This window comes from Lissotriton vulgaris, chromosome 5 (genome assembly GCF_964263255.1).
Source record: "Lissotriton vulgaris chromosome 5, aLisVul1.2, whole genome shotgun sequence".
Taxonomy (NCBI): Eukaryota; Metazoa; Chordata; class Amphibia; order Caudata; family Salamandridae; genus Lissotriton; species Lissotriton vulgaris.
Genome location: NC_141693.1, coordinates 2013571399 through 2013596958, shown reverse-complemented (window position 1 = coordinate 2013596958; position 25560 = coordinate 2013571399). Strand labels below are relative to the sequence as shown.

The 25560-nt window shown below is 47.4% G+C and overlaps 1 protein-coding gene across 11 annotated transcripts in view; it reads right to left on the bottom strand.

The window, feature by feature from the left end:
* The window catches only part of FNBP1 (formin binding protein 1), an 887470-nt gene that overhangs the window by 9043 nt on the left and 852867 nt on the right, over window positions 1–25560 (bottom strand). The window contains exon 17 of one of the 11 annotated variants that reach the window (XR_015296123.1): window positions 8729–9419. The exons of the other annotated variants lie outside the window; for them this stretch is intronic. The gene's annotated coding sequence lies outside the window, so the exon portion shown is untranslated. The remainder of the gene's footprint in view (window positions 1–8728; window positions 9420–25560) is intronic. 11 annotated transcript variants of the gene reach the window in all.

The following is a 25560-nucleotide window of genomic DNA, read 5'->3' as shown; positions in this document are numbered from 1 at the left end:
TATCCAGAGCTCTGACAGTAAGGACTCGGGAACACACCCCACATGCCATGACCTATGTGGAATGAAAGCTGCACAAGGTGCGCACCTTCGCTTTTCACGTAACCTTTAACCTACCTGATGCATACCAGCAATGAGAGCAGCCCATTTCTGAGGACCTCACTTACCACACCAAACTGCCCACACAGACACCAACAACCACTGCTGCCTTCAACCAAATATCCAGGTGAGGACCACACCTACCACACCAAACTCTGCCCACATAGACACCAACAACCACTGCTACCTTCAACCAAATATCCAGGTGATTACCTCACCTACCACACCAAACTCTGCCCACATAGCCACCAACTACCACTGCTGCCTTCAACCAAATATCCAGGTGAGGACCTCCCCTACCACACCAAACTCTGCCCACATAGATACCAACAACCACCGCTGCCTCCAACCAAATATCCAGATAAGTGTGTATGTGCTGCGATGCCTCACAGGTGGCAACTGAGTGCAGTATAGATGACAACAGAACGTGGGCAGGAGTACGCTGAGAGCAGGCCATGCAGCAGCCATTTTGTAGAAGTGGAACCACCCTACTTTAATCAAGGTGCAGGGCTGTGGAGTGTTTGAAGACACGGGGAGGGAGGGCTTGCCACCAGGGGTTCCACCCAACCTGGGCAGACCATTAGTACTTTAGGAAGATGGTGGGCCGGGCAGAGCTGTTCACAAAGTCCAAAGGGCTCTGGCAGTCACAAACTAGGAAAGCTCTAACTCATAAAAAGTATCAAAGTCATTGACACTAGGTGCTAGTAGGTGGCTTGGGTTGTAATAAAGCCTTGATTCCAGGGCGTATAACCTTTTGCAAACTCATTGTTCTTTCTGATCACTTTTATATCTTATAAACTGCCGCACAAGTGGGGTTTCAAGCTGAATGTCGGTAGGACCTCTACACAGCTCCACATAAGTACATAAGTGACAGCACTCAGTCTTTATTCCAAAGTTCTACTAGTGGGCCTATAAGTACAACTGTGTCCCTATCATGGACATTACAATGGACCTGCTGTTATTACACATAGGTGTGCATATTGCCAAAACTTCAAGAGCTGTATTAACAGAAATGTTCAATGTGGGTCCCTGCTTTTTGCCCCCCTGGGGCCGTTGGGTATTACAGAAGGGGCTGCATATTCTTCCACAGTACAATAAGGTGCATGGGGTGTGGCCCCCTGCAAATAAGGAAACACCTTGCCTACGTACCTGTGCCATATTATAGATGCGGGTGCAGAGGCAAAGAGACCATCAGGAGGTGTACTGATTGTCAGCCACACTGACCAGGCACACAGAACCCCCTCCCCTCCCAGGTGGCCCTTTAGAGGGGTGGGGGGGTGTCCGTGTCGGGGAAACCACAGACCTCCCCTGTCGACAATTCAGGTTCAGTCATGGTTTGTAGATTTATATGGTGCAGCTTAACACCAGTGAGGGTATCCAGACACGGTCCATGAGCAGGGAAGATTAGGTAATTTGCCCACAATCACAGGATGTGGTACTGACACAGAGACTAGAACCCAGATCCCCAGCTCTGGCCGCTGGGCCACATCCTCTCCTTCGCTAGCCTGCAGAGAGATCTCTACCCCCCTTTCAAATATATGCCAGGTTGCTACCTGCACAGTGAAAGGTGGATCTGTGGCTTCAAACAGCTCCTCCATAAACACTACTCAACTACTTCAAGGCAGGCCAGAGGTGACGGCTGCAATGGGGACAGCACATTCCCTGAAAGGGGAGTGCATCCTATCTGTAACATGGGCCTAGGCTGCTTCTGTTGGGCAGAGGAACACATAGTAGGTCCGCCTTGGATTCTTTCAGAACAGCTTCGGTACTGGCTGTAGAAATACTCCGAACCCCCTTTGTCCGCGCCATCCCCTTGGTCGGGTTAGGGTGTCTGGGCACTCTCTAAACCAAAATGGTTATAGGGTTACATGTTCTCACACCCTCCACTTATCCCGCCTACACACGTTCCCAAGCCCTCAGCTCTTCTTTATGGTGCTTATTTCAGAAAACAGAATCTAGGTGTAACTCCAAATATGGTGCACCGATTGGCCAAAGGCAAATGAATTACTTAAGGTGGCAAGGCGCTGCCACCTTCCTGTAATCTTGGGGTGATTCCTCTACTACTGCTCTGCTTCACCTGACCCGTACAAGTAGTAGGCCTTAACTGCTGCAACTACCTGCTCTGCCAGTTGTGTCCCGCACAAGCAGTGAACCTCCACCTTTGGTAGTGTCTGCTCTGCCAATTTGTGTAAGAGTTTCGAGTCCTGTACAAGAAGTGAGCTTCCAAAGGGGGGCACAGGTTACCCTGCCTACTCAGATAAAGGCTTCAAGTCCTGCACAAGTAGAGGGCCACCACTGGGGGCACACTCTGCTTTGCCAACATGTGTGCAAGAGTTTCAAGTGCCATACAATATGCTCCACTGTGTGCATTGGCTGCTCTTTCAACTTGTATGTAGTTTTGAGTCCCTTACCAGAAGTGGGCTTCCACCGGGGCAAAGTCTCCTCGGCCTGCTTGTGCCCAATTCATATAGGTTGGCCTTCCATGGTGGCAATAGCTTCTCTTCCAACTTGTGTAAGGGATTAGAGTCCATTGCACATTCACCCAGGGCACAGGTTACTTTGCTTACTTGTGTAAAGGTTCTGAGTCATGTACAATAAGTTGGGCCTTCACCTGGAGCACGGGTTACCCTGCCTGTTTGTCTAAGAGTTTTGTGTCCCGTACAAGAAGTGATCTTTCTCCTGATCAAAGGTTACCCTGCCTGTTTGACTAGGGGTTTTGTGTCCCGTACAAGAAGTGATCTTTCTCCTGATCAAAGGTTACTCTGCCTGTTTGTCTAAGGGTTTTGTGTCCCGTACAAGAAGTGATCTTTCTCCTGATCAAAGGTTACCCTGCCTGTTTGTCTAAGAGTTTTGTGTCCCGTACAAGAAGTGATCTTTCTCCTGATCGAAGGTTACTCTGCCTGTTTGTCTAAGGGTTTTGTGTCCCGTACAAGAAGTGATCTTTCTCCTGATCAAAGGTTACCCTGCCTGTTTGTCTAAGAGTTTTGTGTCCCGTACAAGAAGTGATCTTTCTCCTGATCAAAGGTTACTCTGCCTGTTCGTCTAAGGGTTTTGTGTGCCGTACAAGAAGTGATCTTTCTCCTGATTAAAGGTTACTCTGCCTGTTTGTCTAAGAGTTTTGTGTCCCGCACAAGAAGTGATCTTTCTCCTGATCAAAGGTTACCCTGCCTGTTTGTCTAAGGGTTTTGTGTCCCGTACAAGAAGTGATCTTTCTCCTGATCAAAGGTTACCCTGCCTGTTTGTCTAAGGGTTTTGTGTCACGTACAAAAAGTGATCTTTCTCCTGATCAAAGGTTACTCTGCCTGTTTGTCTAAGGGTTTTGTGTCCCGTACAAGAAGTGATCTTTCTCCTGATCAAAGGTTACTCTGCCTGTTTGTCTAAGGGTTTTGTGTCACGTACAAGAAGTGATCTTTCTCCTGATCAAAGGTTACTCTGCCTGTTTGTCTAAGAGTTTTGTGTCACGTACAAGAAGTGATCTTTCTCCTGATCAAAGGTTACCCTGCCTGTTCGTCTAAGGGTTTTGTGTCCCGTACAAGAAGTGATCTTTCTCCTGATCAAAGGTTACTCTGCCTGTTTGTTTAAGGGTTTTGTGTCCCGTACAAGAAGTGATCTTTCTCCTGATCAAAGGTTACCCTGCCTGTTCGTCTAAGGGTTTTGTGTCCCGTACAAGAAGTGATCTTTCTCCTGATCAAAGGTTACTCTGCCTGTTTGTCTAAGAGTTTTGTGTCACGTACAAGAAGTGATCTTTCTCCTGATCAAAGGTTACTCTGCCTGTTTGTCTAAGGGTTTTGTGTCCCGTACAAGAAGTGATCTTTCTCCTGATCAAAGGTTACTCTGCCTGTTTGTCTAAGGGTTTTGTGTCCCGTACAAGAAGTGATCTTTCTCCTGATCAAAGGTAACTCTGCCTGTTTGTCTAAGGGTTTTGTGTCCCGTACAAGAAGTGATCTTTCTCCTGATCAAAGGTTACTCTGCCTGTTTGTCTAAGGGTTTTGTGTCCCGTACAAGAAGTGTTTTTCTCCTGATCAAAGGTTACTTTGCCTGTTTGTCTAAGGGTTTCAAGTCTCGTACAAGAAGTGATCCTTCATCTGGAGCACGGGTTACTCTGCCTATTTGTGTAAGGGTCTCTCAGTCCACTGCTGTCAATTGAGAGAGATGTTGAGGAGCTTACAAGTGTTAAAAGAGCTCTGGTAACACTGTTGTATTCAGGGCTTCCTTGCAAAGATTGTACATTGTGTTCAGGCTGTGGGATGTCATCAAGGTATTGTTTTTAACTAAGTTTGTAACCACATTTCTGAATGGACAGCATGCTTTCATTCCCTGAACTCCAATCAGTGAAATGTACAAACTCCACAGGGAGTGTGGGGATGGGTGGGAACGATTTTGAAGAACACCAAGCAACAACTAGGACTATGATTTTGTCCTCTTACAATGTCAGGTTCATGTGGTTAAATATGCCACCCTCTCTCGCTTCCTTTGGGGGAAGAGTTGCATCTGTAGAAACACAAAAAGACCAGCCTTTCATAGAAACCTCTCCAATTACTAATTGGCTTAAGGAGAACTTTTCCTGCTCTGTGCAAGGCAGCCAGGTGCTGGTATTAATGGACAATATTGCTGCCGTCTCTATATCAACAAGTTCCGGCAAGCGGGCTGCTTGAAGAATGTCCAGGAAAGCAACAATAGTCTGGCATTTGGCAATTTCCAGGAGCATCCATGTTCGGACTTCTTATTTGGCAGGGAAAAACAATGGTAAAAACAATGATCATGCAGATGCTCTCATTAGACTCCAGTCTTCACAAAAATGAAGGTCACATTTAGATGAATGCTTGTGATGTCATTTAAGTTTTGCTTAAAACTCTTTTCCTTACAGCAGGAGAGTGGGTTATAAACCTTATTGAGGGGTTAGCTTCATACTCGTTGTACAAAGAATAGTTAGCTTGCAAGTGTAGCCATCCTTTCTTCATTCCCTCCTTTCCACTATAACATCCATCTAAGTTGAAGGAGAGACTTCACAGGCACTCAGTCATTTCATTGTGACAGCTCATTGACCACTTTGGGAGGGCTTCTACGGGTGCAGCTGTTACAAAAAGGGCCATATGAAGATAGGTAATATGGTGCCTTAGGGGCGAGAAAGGCTTGATGCCCTTTAGAGGTGGATTGGTCGACTCCAAAGCCTTCTCTCTGTGCCAAACGGAGCCTGTAGGCGCTCAAACTCCAGTAGGTGGCTGTTTCTTTTGCCTGTGCTTCAGGCTCGATGTTGGACTCCCAAAGGAGGAATGCCGTAACTCGACTCTGGACTTCGTATGCAACCTTGATTTGGTTGCATGGCTCTCAGAGACTAGTGTGTTACTAACAACCCTATGATCTTCTTGGTTTGAGGGACTGCAGGCTTCAGCATGTGTTCAACAACTTCTTCTTTATCGTGCTCTAAGTTGCTCAAGAAAACAGTCTCTGGACTGGGTGTTGGCTATGCTACGGGACCTCAGATGGACCTGCATCAGCCTTTTTCAGAGTTGAAGGGATATTTCCCACCAAAAGCGTCCCTACTATCAGAGGATGTTTGTTGGGATATTTTGTGGTGTGCCCAGAACCTCTCTCTATGGTAACTTAAGCTTTGAGTATAAAGTGAGAAACACCTTGCAGGAAGTGTCATAGTGGTCAGGGGATAGGCAGAGATTACAGACGTGGAGATCCAATCACAGATACTTAAGAATTACACCTAGGGCAATGTGCAATGTGTCCATCGCCCATTTAAGACTCCGATTCACCTGCTTCCGGTCTTCATCATCTGGTGCAGATCGTGGAGTAATCCCTTATGGTCCTAGAAGGATGAATCGGAGTCCAGGGAGTTGAACAGTAGTCGGCTGTCTTACGAAAGATCCAAGAAATGTATGAGGATCACTATGAACTCAGAGGTCCCTGATGTATGCCTGAACCCTACTGCAGAAAAGAAATTTAACATGGAGTTGGTGCCTATGCACTTTGTTGGCGATTATGGAAAAAGGGAGGCATTGCATCACATCGTGTGACTCCAAGCTTTCTTCAGAGAAAAATAACTAGCAATTTCTGAACCCAAAACTAGATGGCAGGGATATGCATATCTACAGCAACTCATGCTACAAACACTCAAATGATTATGTATTTGTAGAAAATGATGCAGGTTCTTGTGCGTAGGCAAGATAATTCCGTTCTTATGACTAAAAATGAAGATTCCCTTGAAGAGAACACTGTATCCGTTGGATACACTATGTCCTCTGCAGACCTTTTCCAAGCCCAGCCTCTCCTCTGGGTCATCAGACCTTCTTGTGGACAAATGTCTGAAACACTCCCAGAACTGAAGCAGCTAGACAGGGTTGTGCCGTCTGGTTGGTAACACGCAACACCAGTGTGCTAGCTTGGACATACGCAGCACCAAGAGTGCCTTAACATGTAAAATCCCTTTAGGGATAGCAGCCCTCATTATCTAGGCTACTGAAGATACAAAATACTTTCCTGTAGAAGAGTAGTGCGTGGACTCCTGTGTTCCATTCTTTGCACTGTATGAACATGGTGCACATCTTGTGTTAGGCGGGCTGCCGGACTGAATGTTGGACAGAACATTAACGGGCGAACTCCAAAGTGACGCAGCCCAGGTCATAGAATCATTAGAAAAGGGGTCGTCAGGAGGCAATATGAGAATGTAGACGGGATACAGGCCCGCAAGGGTATACTGGCTTGGGCATGATTCTGAGAGCACGTGGGGACATGTCCTCATGGAAGCAGCAAAAAGCTACATAATATGGATTGAAGCACAAGTCAGTCTCTCGCTTGTCCTCTCCTGGGCCAACACTGCATTTCTTCCAAGTACAGGAAGACTTGCTGTCTCTCATGCAGGTGCTCGCCTTCGATGTGAAGAGACCAGAGTCTGCTCCACAGAACACGTTTCCACTGTAGAGTGACGGTCCACCTCTTGATAAGGAAACCTCTCAGCGACTGACTGAAACACGCTGTTGTCCATTACACGTTGTGAAGTGTTTGCCAAACTTTAATATTAAGAGGCAGCAACCAATCGTCAGACAGTCTTCTTTTCCCTTCATGGTGCCCTTCAAGACCTACAACTCATGTCTGCATAGATAGTTCAGGAGCCGGCTATAGTCAGCAGCAGCTCCATTGCACTCTGATCTCTTCTGGACGAGCTATCCCACAGAGTACTCCGGTCTTACACACCAGAGTTAACTCCATGTTTAAACAGACTACACATTTTACTTGTTCAGACATTAGATAGCAAATAAACTCTGCCCTTTAATAGTGAGCAGAGCTTTAAAGTCGGTTGACTAGTACAGCAGTGCTAACCCTTAGTTATCAACGGCTTCACAGGCTCAGATAATAAAGCACATTTAACCACATCAAAGGCCTTCATGCTCCTGCATGGTACACTAAAGCTATCCATTTGCTAATAGAAATTTCAAAGTGTGAGGTGACTTGCATTAGGACCACTTTCCTGATCATGTTACTAGCTTAGAATTCATAGGTTCCACAGATGTCCAGAACCAGGGAGTATATCAAATGCCGACTGTTTTCACACACTTTACAGACCTGTGCCTGGTTCACCAGGTCTCCTTCTCTAGGATATATCTAAGAATAGCTTGGATTTTGCAGCAGAATGTTTTCGCTTATTAGCACGCTCTCTGAAACATTCTTTATCATCATCATGACAAAGGTATTCCTAAGGTAACCCTCTCAGGAGGTTTGAGGTAACATACACAAGAGCTAACTCTCTAGCCAGCGATCTTAAAGGCTCTAGCCCTTGACAGAAAAACTAGACCTCAACTAACTCCAATCTTACAACACCTTACACAACAGAACCATAACTTGTGCGTCAACTCTTGCAGGCAGTGACCAAACAGTAGAGCTGTCTCCATCCTCACTGCTCAGGCCTCAAGCAGCAGAGCTGTCTCCATCCTCACTGCTCATGCCTCAAGCAGCAGAGCTGTCTCCATCCTCACTGCTCAGGCCTCAAACAGCAGAGCTGTCTCCATCCTCACTGCTCAGGCCTCAAACAGCAGAGCTGTCTTCATCCTCACTGCTCATGTATCAAATAGCAGAGCTGTCTCCATCCTCACTGCTCGGGCCTCAAACAGCAGAGCTGTCTCCATCCTCACTGCTCAGGCCTCAAGCAGCCGAGCTGTCTTCATCCTCACTGCTCATCTATCAAACACCAGAGCTGTCTCCATCCTCACTGATCAGGCCTCAGACAGCAGAGCTGCTCTTAGAACCTTGGAAGGCAAAAGAAGACATGGTGGTCCAGTGCACCAGACACTTAGTGAGGAGGGCCCCGCGCCACAACATGGACACCTACTGGAACTCCCCTAATGAGGACGCAGTTCGAACAGTGTGCTCTGTTTAGCTCATACAACTCTTACAAAGTTAAAAAAGCAAGAAAAATAAAATATTTATCTTTTTACAAATAAAAAAGTGATAAATGTATGTATAGCATCTGATAACAGCAATAGTGCATGAGTGCAATAGACCTTAAGTACGCGGACACACCAGGTCGGATGCCTATGCCAAATCCTGCAATGGTGCACACCAGTGCCATGCACTTTAGCCAGACGGACACTCCATGTCAGATGCATCATCCTTCAATAGTACATACCAGTGTCATGCATTTTAGGCACCCAGGGTAGAATCCTACAATTGTGCACAAGACTTGCAAGCAGTCAAGGATTCTTAAAGAGCAGGTGGCCACAGAACGTAGGCTTCCGGACACACTAATGCAGGAACCAGAACCCTTCTCTACTCATTCTGTCATGCTGTGCTGCCCACCAATTTGGCATCATTGCATATGCTGAGGATGCCCAATGTTGCCCCATTATGTGGAGGAGGACAGGGGGATGGCAATCTGGAGCCAGGACAGCGCACATCTATAGAAAAGCAGCAGCAAAGCTATCGGAAGCAGCGAGGGTTCTGGCTACAACAGCACTGTGCCTCTCATGGAGCCTTGCAGAGGGTCACACACCAATGACTGGTCCTCTGAGCAATCATGGAGCTGATGGGAGGGGCGCGAGGAGTGTACAATGATCGCATGCACCACACAAGGGCTGGCTGGAGAGCTTGGAAGGAGCAGGTAGCTTGAGGCAGGCCGCGTCTCAACCCCAGGAGAAACGAGTGCCTGGCAGAGTCATGACCAGCGGTATCACAATTTGTCTTTGTCATTTTGACTATGTCCAGCCTAGAGCAGCCCGCTCCCAGGGAAATGTTTAAAGACACCAAATGTGTGATGTTGTAGTTTCCTTCTGTGGAAAGCCCGCCCGAAGTTCTTGCACCAGCACACCACCTTTAGGAATCTACAACATAAATGGAAGACAACAAAAAAGAGAGAAAAAAGAAATAAACCTCTGAGACACAGAAAGAGGCATTGAAGATTGAGGAAGGGTCCATCAAGCAAAATATGAGCTACCCACTGTAGTGACTCCTGCCTTAACTAACCCAGAACATCCTCAACATTAGGTGTGGTGCATCTTTTGCCCAGCACAAAAGTGAAATAGAAGCCCCTTCCCATGGCAGTGACCCACTCCCCTCCCCCAGCATGCTGTGGCTCACCAATTCCTCATTTAATATTTTCTCCACCCAATAGCACTAGCCTTCAAAGGGAGCAGGGATGGTGGCTGATACACCTGAAGTAAGGAAGGACAGGATTCACCATGGTAAGTAACTTGTCCTTATTCTGCCAAGTTCGCCTACTTCGAGCCTAATGGAAAGCTACCAAATCACTGTTGAGCTATCAGAGGGAGGTAAAGTCCAGAAACTTGGCTTGCATAAACTGGGCATCAGTTCTATGGCAGCATTCAAACCATCTTGTTTACAGATATATGGAGCCACCCAGGTGGCTGTCATGGATATTACTTGAAATGGAATGTTAGGCTTGACTGCCACTGACACTAGTTTGCTTTTTACTGCCGTGTGGACACCGTCAAGCAGGGCCATGTCTGCAAAGTGAACGCCACATGAAACAGTGAGGATATAACGCTGCTTGAATATTCACCACATTTGCTTTAGATGATTCAAGCTGGCCAAGGGTCATTGTCTCAAGAACTTGGCGGCTCATCTCAGAGATGGAAGGTACAAGTGAAGAAAGGGGTTTCTTTCTGAGGCAAGAGATAAAGTCTGTTGAGTGACATAAGAGTGGTCTTCTTTTGAAGCTAGCAGGAGGGACATAAACCAGAATTAGCCAGGCCAACAGAAAAATTGTGCAGTTGCAATTTACTCCTTTGTAAATTACATTTTGGGGAAGACTGTAAATGGTTGGAATACGTGTAGAAATGGAAGAACTCAGTTTAAAAAACAGAAGATCTCTGGCATCGAGCCAGCCATCCCCATCAAAGACGTCAACGGTGGAGACTCAGATGACTCCACTGATGCGAAGAGGTTCAGAGACGATCCGCGTATAAGGTTTGATCTCGGTCCCATTCCCTAAATCAACAAAGCCACCTTGGAGGTCGGTCTTCATTGCAGTCAAATCCCTCAGGTAAGTCAAAAAAAGAAGCACAAGAAATTGAAGCGGGATTCCGCTTCCTTGCGCCTTCCTTGCTCCACTCGCATTTGTCTGAACCTGTGCGGGAGTAGCGCCACAACCCTTGATCACACTCTGGAAGTCAGCCGACTTCAGAGCTGATCCTGCAACTAGTTCCGGCACAACTTGAGTTTCCGGGGCCAATAGACAGGCCAAATCAGATCGAAGAGCTATGCTACAGCTCTTCGGATCCCTTCAGACTCCATTGGGGGCATCTTCGGGCACCAAGGAGCCGAGAAGTCCTCTAGCTGGAGTATCAACTGCGGGTTCACCCTCGATGCCAGTTGGACCCTCTGGGCAGGGACATCTCTAGAATTTTGGGGGTCCTGGGCCAAACATATTTTGGGACCCCAGTTCATAACAGCTGTGAATTTATGATCTAATTACAGCTCTTACATGCCCTCTTTGGCAAGGTCACTGACAGTGCACAGGAACACTGGTCCAAAGTCTTGTATCACGTGTTTTCAATAGTGTAATACAGCAGGAGCTCACTGATATTACTGTAACTAATCTCTGTGACCCTCTCCCATTGTTCTTATGTGAGGTCTTGTTTCGGCTGAAATTAACTTTGTTATGGCTGTTGCATGGTGCTGAATTTTTTTTCTGCAAAATGTTTATAATGAACTCCCACACATTACCTGAATTAAAAATACATTAAAATGAAAACTGTATTTATAACAATCTAGGTTTAAAAATCATTTATGGTCATCAGGACAGGAATGTCTGCAGTACAGAGCCTATAAGAGGGTCCCCTGAATGGCTTGGGCCCTGGGCTAGCGCCCACATGGCTTAAAAAAGTGCCTTCCTCCGAGCTAGTCTTGCCTCTGGCTCCACTTTTGACCTCACTTCTGGCACCAACCCATATACCAGCCCCGGGGACGACTACATCGGCACCAGGGGGCAAGGTCCAGATATTTTTATCCAACACAGACTCAACGCTGATCTGACCTCAACCAGAATTGCGCTCGATAACAACCAAGGTGCCATTCACCCCACTTGAATTACATCTTTTAGAAGGGAGAACACAGACCCGGTGAGGAGTTTGTCAAACCTACCAGAACGTTCTTTGGTATGATGACTTACAGGAGGCTACTGGTCTCAACACCTCCCCAGAAACAGGTCTACTCTCACCCTCTAACCGGCCAGAGGAATCCGCTTTCTACACCATGGGGATGTTTAGGGTGGCTGAAATGCTTAACCTCCAGGTTCCCACTTTGGAGTTAAGACCAAAGTCCTGTAACCAGAGCAAACATCTTCCGATCCCCTTCTCCACTGAATGAGGCTCTGCAAGATACATTATTGGGGCTTGGTCAAACTGTATTCCTGCCCTAGTCAATCGTCAAATTGCTCTTGTCCTGCTCCAGCCGACCCTGCTTCTCTCTCTCAACAGATTTTGCCCATATGTCTAGCCTCCACAAGCAGGTCTAATTCAAACACTTTCACAACCACAACCCAGACAGGGATTCTAAGTGGTTGGAAATGTTTGCGAAACCAGTGTTTTCCTCTACCAGTTTGGCTCTCGGATCATTTAATGCCAGCTTATTGTTGGAAAGCTATTCCCACTCTCTTTGGGACTTGATGGCACAAGTCCTCTCTGGTATGCCTGAAGGTCTTCCACCTATTCTCACTCAGGCAATTCAAGACTGTCATGATGCGGCCAAGTTCACGATTCGTTGAAGCTTGGACACTACCAAATAAATTGGGAGCGCCATTGGCATCAATGTTGTCATTCACCACCATGTGTGGCTATGTTCGACTGGGTTCTCAGGTGATGTCCAGCGCTCCCTGATGGACTTGCCCATTGATGGGACTCACCTGAATCCGCTCTAGAGCGTTTTAAAGATAGCGGAGCTACTGCACACTCTCTAGACTTGTTCCCCCCATCTTGACAACCGCAACAGTTCCACTGCTACTCTTGCAGATTTGGCCTTGGTGCCCCATACCATCAGCTTGTCCAGCCTCGACAAGGAACCCAGCAATTTCATGGTTGAGGCTATGGTGTGCCCCCCCCTATGACCAAGGTTAACATGCCACCAACCCTCCAGTGACTGACGGAGGACCTTCGCTCCATTTTGTGGCAGGAAGTGCAAACTCTTTTGGCCAAAGGGACTGTTAAGAGGGTGCCAGTGCCACAAGTAGGTTGCGGTTGTTCTTCCAGTTACTTTCTGGTGCCCAAGAACAATAGAGGCCTGCTGCCTGTTTTAGACTTGTGCCCTCTCAACACCTTCCTCCAGAAAGAGAAGTTCAAAATGCTCACCCTAGCCCAGGTCCTATCTGCCCTTGACCCTGGAGACTGGGTGGTGTCACTGGACCTCCAAAACATCTATTTCCATATACCCATACTGCTGGAACAACAGCGCTACCTGCAGTTTGTAGTGAGACAGGAGCATTTTCAGTTTGCTGTACTCTCTATGATCTCACTAGTGTCCCTTGGGTGTTCACAAAAGGGATGGCGGTGGTGGCAGCACCCCTATGAAGCTTAGGGGTGCCAGCCTTTCCCTACCTTGATGACTGGCAGTTGAAGTCAGTCATCCACCACCTCCAGACTACAGCGAGCTTCCAGGCTTCCCCAGGGCTCAATATAAACATGCCAAAGTCAGGCCTTGTTTCTTCTCAGATGCTACCTTCTATATGAGCTATTCTGGACAGTTCAGTTTTGTGGCTTTCCTCCGGGAAAGAGAGTCCATGACATTCAGGTTTTTATACTGATCTTTCTTTCTCGGTCGACTCTGAGGCTACTGGGGCTGATGGCCTTGTGCATGTCTATTATGCAGGTGGTGTATGAGGACTCTGCAGTGAGATCTGAAGTTTCAGTGGGCCAACATCAGAGAAACTCTCCGACCAAGTTCAGATTTAAGAGGAGACTGCAAAATACCTGCATTGGTTTCTGGACCGCGATTCGATCAGAGGCTTCTTGCTATGCCACCCAGAGCTCACAGTGGTGACCGATGCATTGCTTCTGAGGAGGGCAGGCATTAACCTGCCGGAACTGTTGGCCATTCATTTGGTGCTGAGAGTCTTCCTTCCGTCTATCAAGGGAGTCTGGTTCAGGGTTTCACAGAAAACACCACCACCATGTGCTACTGTATAGTAATCAACGGGGGTGGGCGGGTAGGAGGTTGGGGTCTGGGATCCTGTGCCAGGAGGCGCTGCACCTCTGGAAATGGCTGGACCACCAGGAACGTTTACTGGTGCTCAACCACCTGGCAGGTTTTTAATTGACAGCGGAAACAAACTCAGCCATTGGCGCCTAGCAGGTCAAGAATGCAATGACACCTGGAGGTGGCACAAGGCCTCTTCCGCAAATGGGGAGAACCTTGGCTCGTGACTTTGCCACCAACGAGAACACACAATGTCGCTGCTTGTGCGGCTGGAGTTTTCAAGACATCGCTCAATCAGAGACATGTTCTGCTTCCAATCAGGCTGCCCCTTCCGGAAGGACCTGCTGCCACAGGAACATGAGAGTTTTGCACCCTGGCCTTCGCAACCCTCATGCTTGGAGATTGAGCGTCGAGAGCTGAACACCTTCGACCTTTCTCAAGGAGGTGGTTGATGTCATCATGGCAGCCATGCGTCCCTCAATGAAAGCTGTATATGCTTTTTGTCCGGACAAATTTGTGGTTTGGCGGGCACATGCCAGATTGACCCTCCTCCAGGCCAAGTTATATGGCGTCTTTTACTTGTTTTCTCTTTGGCTCGGAAAGGCTTTGCTTTGGGCATGGTAAAAGGTTATCTTTCATCTTTCTTATGGTTGTCAGATCAGCCCAATCTTGTTTAAGTCACCAGTTCCGATGTGATTATTGAAAGGGATACCACATATGTTTCCCCTTCTCCTTTGTAATCCCCAATAGGACCTGAATCCGGTCCTCACTTACTTGATGTGCGCTCCGTTCAAGACGCTTCACATCTGTCCTTTACGTCTGCTTACTATTAAATCTGTGTTCCTTGTCGAATTCACCTCGGCACAGTATGTGAGTGAGGTTCAGGCTCTTTATGGTTAATCCACCATACACTACCTACTTCCCAAACCAACTCGTACTGCGGACACAAGCATCTTTTCTACCATGCTGTGATGCCGTTCCATGTCAATCAAACTATCACCCTGCCGGCATGCTATGCTCCAACTCACCCTTCAGAGATTGGATCCCAAGAGAGCCCTCAACTTTTACATTGATTGTACTAAAGAATGCCGATTAGACGATTATCTTTTTGCGCAGTTGTCTGGAGCAAAAAAGGGCAAATCTGTGCAGAAGAGAACCATCTTCCTTTGGATTGTGCACTGCATTAAGATCGGCTACATGTTGGCCAAAAAGCAGCCAAGAGAAGGACTGCGTTCACATTCTACCAGGGCCAAAGCTGCTACCTCTGTGTTAGCAACCGGAGTCCCTATCCTAGACATATGCCTGGCATCTACGTGGACATCCCCCTATTCGCACAGCGCTACTGTTCAGATAGTCAGGTATGCCGAAAGGGGAATTTTGGCCACTCGGTCCTGCAGTACTTTTTGGTTTGAGTCCATTCACAGACCTGCTTCCAAAAAGGTACCGCTTTGGTATCTATTCTGAAGGTAAGTAATCTGTGGCTAGAGGTCTCTACCAGAAGAATAAGTTACTTACCTTTGATAACTCTCTTTCTGGTAAAGACTCTATTTAGCCGCAGATTCCTCATCGACCCTCCCATACTCTCCTTTCTCTGATTGGACTCTATCCATTAATAAGATCCTAACTGTAGGAATCTGCACTCTGGTCACAACCAGTTTGCTCTTGGAGCTCTAAATTTGGGAGCGCAGACAGCCTCGAAAGCAACTGACGTCAGCACACAGGGGTGGCGCATATATAGGCTCTGCACATCATGTGCAGAGCAGAATGTTACCATTGTGAAGTGGCAAGGTGCGACCTGACAGCACGCAGAGGTACTGATTAAAAGTTTCTGAATTCATTCTGATGCTTGGTGAATGTTCAAAAGTTGAGCTATCCGCGGTTAGATAGAGTCTCTAGCAGAAATAACATTACCGAAGGTATTTAACTTGTTCACCTGGAGCATAATTCTATGACAGACCAGTGGCGACTATAGAGAATTTTAATCTGAGAAATCAATGGAGATGCAGGTGTCCAGATCTGAAAGGAGCAGGAGAACCTCTTAGGAGATAGGTGCCCTCTTCAAGCCACCATGGGACCACTTCCTTCACCAGCTGAGGAAGTGGAACAGGTCTGGGTTGTGGGTGAGGCTCCCGATTTCATGGTTGTAACAGGTTTATCTAACTAGCCCTCATTCTAAAGTGAATAAAAGTGTGCAAATTCACACACAACCCATTAACACTGCAAAAAAGATCACTCTCTCAATGTCTAGACTGGCACCTTGAGGGGCATATGTTCTCACTAACCAGCCGTTCAAACAAAAGTCATTGTGGCCATTAACTTTTTAAAGCTTGTCGGAGCAAAGGTAAGACCTAGTGGTGCTCACTCCCACCGCATCTCACGTCATCCGGGCAAAAACTATGAACCAAAGGAAATTCCTCTATGGTTTCCACACTGGGGTGTAGAAGAATCAATCGCTGTGTTACAGCGCACAAAGGTGGTCCCCCAGTCGTAAGACTAAATCTGCTTATGCCCATATAACCAGGAAAAGGCTGATATGGCGGATGCCGGGAATAGTCCCCAAGCTGTGAGAATGGTGCTCAAACTACAAGAGCTGTGCAGAGATTGAGAGAATGGTGCATAGACTGCCTCTTTTGCACAGCAAAGAGAGAAAATATACTACAAGAGTAAACTCCTGCTACGAGTCCTTCATTGACACTGGAACAAGGAGGAAGAACCGGGGGTAGGGTTTCTAATGGCCTGTCAGACCACCAATAGAACCATAGAGTAAAGGTGGACTCCCCTTCGTCGTGGCGATTAGCCTGACACAAGTGGGTGAACAGAGTCCATTTAATTTTCTTTCACTCGGAATAGAGGAGAGAAGAACTCCCAGTCTAACCACTGTTAGAGCAGGCCTCTCTCTCTTCAATAGTGAGCAAAGCTTTCAAAATTGTGTGGATCTCTAGATCAGCCCTGCTTAACTCCTCTGCCTGGAAACTATGTGGGTTAAGGTGGAGGTTTGGTGGTGATCATCTTTCACATCCTCCCCTTACACTAGATGAAGATATCATCCACCGGAGCAGAAGTGCCCTGCTGTCTCCATGTAAACCGACCATCTGTTGAGAATCAAAGAGCTGCATTTGGTGCCACCAGAACCTTGTCTGCAAAAGAAGCAAAACCAGGGCGTTTCGATTCTTCAGTATAGCAAAGAAACGCAGGACTAGGCCAATGAGAGTGACAGCACTTTCACTGGAGGCTTGCCATCCAACAGTTTCAGAGCAGTAGGGCTTGTATCTAATTTGATTACCTCGTTTCAGAACATCTTTGAAGATCGCAGAGGAGGGTTTGTGGCCTGTGGCCAACACACTTTTGTCAAAGAGGGTTCTCCAGGCCGGAGGCTGCTCCAGAACATTACATTTCCATTCTCCTTCACCATCTGTTTCTATGCCAGCACTGAGTAGTGTCAAATAAGGGTGACATGCGCTAATAAACCTACAGGACAGAGATGAGGAGCAGTAGGGAATGGAGACCCACAGAGGAACAATAGGTGGAAGAATTTAGCAGAACAGGTGGGTTTATCTGCTGCACAAGTACATGATGACTGGACACCATGAATCCCAGTGAGGTTGATGGCTCCAAGTGTACTTGGACCATCGTAGAACAGAAGGGATGTGTGACACTTTATACTGCCTTTGGAGCCACTGATCCTGCCAACAAGTAGCTGTGGCCATAATTAAGAATATCCTATGGCCCTAGCTATGTTTTTTTAAAACAGGGCAGTACAAGTCTTCAGGAAAAAGTGTCAAGAGGGTCACCAGAGGGCCTGAGTCTTGTGAAAACAACCTCAGCGAAAAGAAGCCCCCACCTTTGAGGAGTGCCTGGCAAAGAGGGCTTGGAAATCGGGTTGAAGGCAAAGACCAGGCACTAAGATACTGCTGCCTCTGTTGAGTTGCTGTTTGTCGGAATCTGGTGAGAAGCCACAACCTGCAGCGGCTACAAAAAGACAAAAGCCTCACTAGCAGACACAAGCCTCTAATGCTTTTATGTCTTTCAAGACTCTGTGTAGCATGGTAATTAACATCTGAAGGTTGAGCCGTTATAGTGAGTGTAAAAGTCCTTGATAACTAGCACACTGTGAAAAAAATCAGCCCTAGTAAATACCACTTGAGAATACTGGAGAGTCGCAACAGGTCAGAAGTACAGAAAACATGGCCGATCAGCAACAGAAGAGAAACAACATTTGAGGGATGTAAGTTTCCAATAACATGGCATTCTGGTCTTCACTTGGGCTTACAGATTTGAACCATGAAAAGACCTCAGGGAGATCTCAAGTTCTAGGCTGCAACTCAGTGATGGTTCCTTTGTCAGGTACCTCCGAATGCTATGAAGCTACTTCATGAAGACCTCAAATGTTAGGCTCTGACAGGCGCCCGAGGGATTGTTTCAGCCCGCTGTTAAAAGGTACCTTGAAACTAAAGATGCTCGAGTAGGCCTCCTATTATCCGGCCATATTTTGTTTACTCTCGAGCCCTTAAATTAAGTGGACTGCTCCCTGTTGGAACTTGGAAGGCATCCTGTTAGACAGCTCCAGCTGCTTCTGGAAAGGAGACCTCAGGTCATGTGAAGAGATGTGACCGTGCTGCAACATGGACAATCAGTCTTACTGTCCTATATAACAGCAAGTTCCACTAAAGTCCAAACTAAGTGTAGTTTTCAACATTACCTCCATGAAGCAGAGTGAATTCCATAAATGGAAAGCAAGTCCATCAAACTAGTCAAGGGAAGTGTTCAGTCAAAGATCAAAGTAAGTGGAGGCAAACTTTCAGGATAGAACAACGTGGTGGGTCAGTGATAGGAGAGAAGCAGTGCTTTCCCTCATCACACATCAGATGCGCTTTCACAACGGCCTGAAGGAGGGAAAGCTGCAAATTGGAGTGATTTGAGACAGCCTATCTAGGAGGTTGTGAGACGGGGGCATAAAATAACTAGGGTAAGCATGATCTAGAAAGCTTAGGTTAAAAGGGACAGACTGGGGTAAGGGGGGGGGGGAAGAGCATTCAGGAATGGTGACAGAGAACTTCTGTAATCCTATTGCATCAAGGGTCAAGTATACTTTGAGAATGTACTTCATCAAACACAAACACAAATAGCTTTCACAGAAGCTGACATAACCCAGACATAAAAGAAAAGAACAAGCCCCTCAAAAGCTGAATACCCCAGCAGGGAACAGAAAAGCAAGTCTGTTTAGTGATCTTTTACAGCACATGCACAACACACAAAAGACACATTAATCAACCAGGATCTCTCACCACCTCCTACAGTAGTCTAAACTTGACATAAGTGCCAGTTCCATTATATCAATAAACCTCCAAATGATACCATCAGGGGTACTTGGGGTCTGTGCTGCCACTCGAGGGCACTGTGTATAGCACCGTCAAAAATCAGGGATGCATATAGTATGTTATTAGTATTTGTATGACACACATATCATCCTGTGTGAGTATCCCGATCCCTGGAGAAGGAGGCTTTATGAGCCAGGTACGAAAATGCACGTCCGCCGGCTCTGGCACTTCATATTCAGGGGCCGTGAGCGAGTAATGGGCCGGCCATGCAGAAGTGTCTGGCTGGAGTGTGGAAGCTTATGCGGCTGTTCAGGTATGCAGGGCATCGGTAGTGCAGGGCTATGTATGTGTGTGTGAGGAGCTTCAAAAGTGCGTACTTGTGAACAGGGACCAAGTGAAGGTTTTTGAGATGAGTTGTGATGTCAGTGCGGGGTAGAAGTTTCAGCATAAGTCTAGCCGCTGAGTTTTGGATGACCTGGAGTCTCTTGGTGAGCTGAGGAGTGACGCAGATGTAGAATGTGTTGCCGGTGTCCATCTTTGCTGGTGATCAGGGCCTGTATGCTTGCTCTTTGGGAGTGAAGCAGGAGCCACCTGAAGAGGTTTCAGGGGCGATTGCGGCTGTGGAAGCAGGAAGAGGAGAAAGAGTTGATCTGGCTGGTGATCGAGACTTGGTTGTAGATTACAGTTCTAAAGTTTCTGGTTTGGTTCAGTGCTGAGCTCAGTTTGGATGGCCTCTAGGCTGAGATCCAGCATGAAGCGTCTTTTTCTTCTTGTCAGAATTGAGTTTTAGACAGTTGGTATTCATCCAGTTGGCAACTTCAGACATATGGGAGATGAACATCAAGTGCCTATAGGGGTGTTGTCGGAGATAGAAAGGATGAGTAGGGTGTTTTCAGTGTAGGAGATGATGTTAAGGCTGTGGGCTCGGATGATGGTGGCAAGCAGCTCCATATAAACTTTGAAGAACATAGGGCTGAGCAAGGATCCTTGCAGGACTCCTCATATCAGATGGGTGCAGAAGAGCTGTATTAGGCAGGCTTATGTACTGAGTGCGTCTGCTCAGGAAAGAGTTGATCCATCAGATGACGAGTCCGTGTAAGCCAGTTTTGTGGAGGTATTGAATGAATTTGAGGTGTGAGGTGGTGTCGAACCCGGCAGAGAGGTCGAGAAGGATGAGTGCTGCTGTCAGTGGGGGCTGCCTCAGAGTAGCACGAGGGTGAGACGGAGGGTGCGGGGGGGGGGGGGTTTAGGGATAAAAAATTAATTTAAAGATACTTACCTTGCTGCTTCCGCTGTCTCGCCTCTGTCCTCTTCTGTTCCTGCTTGACGCATACACAGGCTCTCCATAGCCAGTAACAACGCTGATTGGTCTGAGCCCCGTGGTTTGGCGCACAGACAGGGACTGGGAGCCTGTGCATGTTCCTCACCAGGCTGTGTATTATAGCCTGGTGAACATCCAAAGCGTGCATGACGGTTTGGCCGGTCCAAGACAAATGGCCAAACCGCCTTTCGCACTTAAGTGCCCCAACCTCTCCTCCCCCGCTGGCTGTGACGACAGCCAAGCCCTACCCCATAAGCCTGCCTGACAATGGAAAAATAAAATGATAAAATAGTGTTGTTATCATTTCATCTTTCCTTTTTCCACTGCTCGAAGAGAAGTGAGGTGGCGCTCCCCGCCTTAGTGGTGGAGCCGCCGCTGGCTGGTGTGCCTCCTTGGTCCATGATAAGACAGCTGTTGCCAGTAGAAGCGATGAGGGCGTTCTGGGTGCTATAGCTGGGCCTGAATCCAGCCTGTGATGGGTCCAGGAGGTAGTTTTGATTGAGGTCGTCAGCTAATTTTCTGTTGATGAGTTTCTCCAAGACTCTGGCTAGGTAGGGTATCAAGGAGATTGGTCTTTAGTTGGCTAGGTCTTCGGGTCTCCAGAAGGCTTCTTCACTAGAGGTAATATGGTGGCATGTTCCAGGCATCGGGGAAGATGGCAGTGGTGAGGGACTAAATAAGTATCTGGGTGCTGGGGTTTAGCCCTTCGGGGAAGATGAAAGGTTGGGAGGGGTCCGATGGGGTTCCTGAGTGGATGGAGCACATGGTGTCTGCAGTTACTGAGGAGGTGATGATGGGTCAGCAGTTCAAAGTGAATTCTGGGGTGCTTGTCTCGGATTGGAGGATGGCAAGGGTGGATAGGTCCGGCTGGAGAGTGAAGTTGTATTTGGTACTCATTTAGTTGCTCAAGTAGTGGGAGAGATGTATGCGGAGAGCCTCTAATGGGGTGATGGTTGTGGAGCTGGCAGCAGGAGGTGAATTCCTTCACTATGGAGAATGTTGGAGCTGGTCTCAGTTCGATCAGTCAGAATGGTGCTCTTGGAGGACTTGAGTCGCTGGTGGTAGAGCTGGAGGGTTGATCTGTTGGTGTTGCTGTAGCTGATGTTGTGGGTGTGTCTCTATGGGCAGTCTAGTTGTTTGCAATGGCATTTAGTGAGTCATAGTTCTTCTGTAAACCAGCTGTTTTTGGTCCATTCCAAGGGATGGTGATGGTCTTGAGCTAGGCCAGGGTGTCTGCGCACAAGGGGATCCAGGCATTGAAGTTAGTGATGGAGGTTGTTGGATTCCTGAGGTCCAGGTTTTCACAGGGATCTTGTGCCAGTTGCCACGGGAGGCTCTGGTGGACACAGTTCTTAATTAGTGGGGGAGGTGCAAGTCGAAGCAGATAAAGAAGTGGTCAGTCTAGGTGAATGGGTGGGTTTGCCCTCCGTAATGTAGTGAAAGTTGTGAAAAACGAGGTTGAGGAGATGCCCGGCGGTGTGAATTGGGTCCTGAACTCGTTGGGTGAGTCAAACTGTGTTCAGGACGTTGATGGTGTTTGGGTTGGATGAACCTCCTGGTGGAAGTTGAGGTTGCAGAGGAGGCTGGAGTCAAGCACTGGTGAGGTGATGAGGTCTGAGATGGTGCTTCCAAAGCTGATTCTTGGTCAGGGACAACCGTAGAGATGGCCCCTCCCAGGGAGATGTTGTTCGAGAAGGTGAGCTTCAAGGCAGGTATTCAGTTGGACGCTGGCATAAGCCAAAGTGATTGAGCAGTGGATGTTGTCCTTGTAGATGATGGCTAGGCCTCCTCTGGATTTGCAGGTTTCGTCCTGTCTTCAGATCTTGAAACGTTTGGGGCAAGAGGGATTGTGAGTGGGTTGCTGTGCGATGTCGGGCCATTGTCAGGTTGACCCAAATCTAGGTCAGGAAGAGAAGGTCCAAAAAGAAGTTGGGTAGAAGGTCCCAAATGTCAATGGCATGTCTGATGAGTGAGTGGGTGTTGGGGTCGTTGGAGTGTGTAGCGATGTTGTACAATGTGGGGTCATGAGCGTGGGGTGCGAAGGGGGAGGGTGAGGTGGGCTGGGGGGCGCAGAGGACAAGCAGCAGGCAGCACAGGAACACACACCTTCAGAGTAGGCAGGGAATGCACAGGGGCAGCAGATGTTTGGTGTTCAGACTGTGAAGTTCTGTGGCAGAGTAGTGTCTTGGGCTTCAGTGGATGGAAGTAGGACCAAGTCTTCTGGTGCTGGGCGCAAGTGGCCTATATTAAGTGGGTCTGGAGGGCTAAGCTTTTAGGGGTAAGAGTGTTCAGGAGCGGGAAACTGTGAGAGCAGCAGGTAGGTGTAGGGAGATGGCGGGAAGGTTGCCATGGGGGGCAAGGGTGCAAATGGGGTAAAATAAAGAGAGGGAGATGGCTACAGAGAGAGGTAAGAGATAAAAGTAAACAGGCAAATGGTGCAAAAGATATGGAGAAAAAGATAAAGAGATGATGAAAAAAGAGGTAAAAGATTTAATAAGAGGTGGTGAAAGAAGAGGCATAAGATGAAAAGGGGAAGAAGCAAATATGCAAAACAGGTGGTGGGACTGAGGAGTGAAAAAGAAGCAAAAAAGTCTAGAGAGACAGTGCGAGAGAGGGTACAACACAAAAAAAGGGAGTGAGAGCGCTATAAGCAAGAGGCCTGAGGGTGCTAGAGTTATAGAGAACAAACAATGTTCAACTGAAGTACAGAGAGTGGAGAAGGAGTCAGATGGCAGAGCAAGAGAGTGAGACAGAGAGGCCTCGGTTCAGCCACGTTGGAGAAGGTTTAAAAGGGCCAGGCCTGATCTGAGTACCAGGCTCAGGTAAGCTGGCGTGGGGGCTTTGGGGGAGGGCCAGAAAGACCCTGCTTAGTCCTATAGTGATTATCACTCGCCATTTCACTGCGGATCTGATTTGAGTGAGATCAACCCTGACCCCTTATCCTGAGCATATGGTTTGCCTTACTGAGTCAGGGATGAGTGGCATAAGGGGGAATTTACATTAAAGTGGCAAAACTTAGTAACCAAGGGGGGAGTGACAGTCAAGAGACCCAGCATATTAAGGAAACCTCTACCCTCAGGTGACACAGCCTAATGAGAATGGGAGTTTTAGCAGGGAGGTGGGTTGACCTAAGAGAATGTGAAGTTGGCAGGCATGATCCAGTGTGCAATGAATGGCAGAGAGCAAGATGGGTCATCAAGTGGATAAAGGCTGGGAGATGGCATTTGACCCATCTACTGGGTAAATGCTAGTGGAAGTCCGGTGGTATATCTACATTGTAACGGTGAGTGAATAGACGCTGTTGGACTGTGAAGTGGCTTGCTCTAGTGGATAAAGGCTGGTGGCCATTAAGGTAGCAACTGCAGTGGGCAGAGACTGCTGGATAGAGAGGTGGTTTGTGTAGTGGTGCTGCAGGACTCTAAACCACCCCTGATCCATAGGTGCCCAGCAATATCAGTAAAAAGTATTTCCATACTGTCTGGATATTGCTGTTATGCAGGCAGTCTCAGCAGGGGCCACGGCCTAGCATAGAAGGCAGACTCAGCAACAGAAGTCACAGTGCAGCCATATGGGCAGTGGTAACAGAGCCCATGGTGCAGCGTAGGAGGCAGTCTCAGGCCACCTGCAGGCAGTCGCACCGGAGTCCATGGTACTGCCTTAGAGGCAGACTCAACAGCAGAGGACACAGTGCAACTCCACAACCTCCAAATGCTCAGTTCTGCTCTCTGTTGCCTCAATATGTGTACTGATATTTTGGCATTTGAGAAGTCCACTCGAGTACTACAAAGTATTCATTTCCACTCTTTTCACTCATTAAGGGAACTCTTGTTCTTTGCTCTCTCAAGGACCTCATGTCTGCTCTCTGCTATCTCAAGATGTTTACTAATATTCTGAACTGCCGCAGGAAGTTCATCCTACCAGCGGTTCCATGAGAAGTTCACATTCTTAGTTTCCTCTATCTAAAAGCTCATTCTACCTCTGCAGCTTTGAGATATCAACTCTTAATCTCTGTCCCTTGATGATGGGCAGCCACCCCCCAGCCCTGGCTCCTTTAAAGTCGAATTCCTGTTTTTTTCTTCCAGTAGCTGTTCACACCAGCTGTGTATTCCCCCCAAAATTACATGTACTCTCTGCTCCATTAGAAAGTTCTCTCCTGCTTTCTGCTCTCTTAAAGAGTTCATTTGTGCTTTCTGAGCTCTCACGAATCTCTTGAGTCTATTGAGAAGTTGACTCCAGTTCCCTGCTTGTTCAAGAAGGTTACCCCAGAGCTCGGTTTTCTCAAGAAGTTCACCTCCATTGTGTTTTCTCGATAAGTTCAGTTCTTCTCTCTAACCCCCAAAAGGATCTCTATTTATTTGGTTACCTTCAAAAGTTCACCTGTGCTTTTTGTTCTGTCAAGAAATTCTCTTAATCTTTTTACTTCCTCTGAATATTGTCTTTCAATTTCTACTGCTTTGAGATGTAAAATCTGGATCTCTGCATCCTTAGGAAGTTAATTCTTGCTCTGTCCTACCATTCTTTGTTACGATGAAAGGTTCACACCTGCTGCTTGCTCCATTAAAATAACAATGGACTGTAATGCAGCCCAGTGGCTGAGATTCATTCAAGCCATCTATACTTTAGTGTGTTGCTCTAACTGGGATGGGTAAGCCAAGATGTGGGTCCCGTGCACACTGTGTCACTGGAACTAAGCTGTACCCGGCTGATGAGCCATAACTAGGTCAAAACCAGCCCTTGGCTGCTTGTGTTCAGGTTCAGGCAGGACATGCTTTTTCTGGAATCCCACTCCTATCCTGTAATACCTCAAGAAGGTACATCCAGCTGTTGACTCTCTCAATAAGTCCTCTCTTGATCTCTATGGAGAGGTTTACCTCCATGCTCTGTTCTGTCAAGTTCAGTCACACACTACTCTTTCCTAGTGAAACCCACTCACATTCTGCTCCCTCGGAAGTGCACTTCTGATGCCTAATCTCTTAAGAAATAAATTCCCACTCGCTTGAGAAGTTCACCTAGGACTTCCTTTTGGCTTCAATTTTCCTCTAGATGCTTATCTTAGTCTTCATTCTCTATTAAATCCACTCCCAACCCTTTCTATTTCCTCAGAAAATCCACTCTCATTCTTTAATCCATAAAGAAGTTTGTGCGTTTCCCCATCTCACTGCAAAAATGTATACC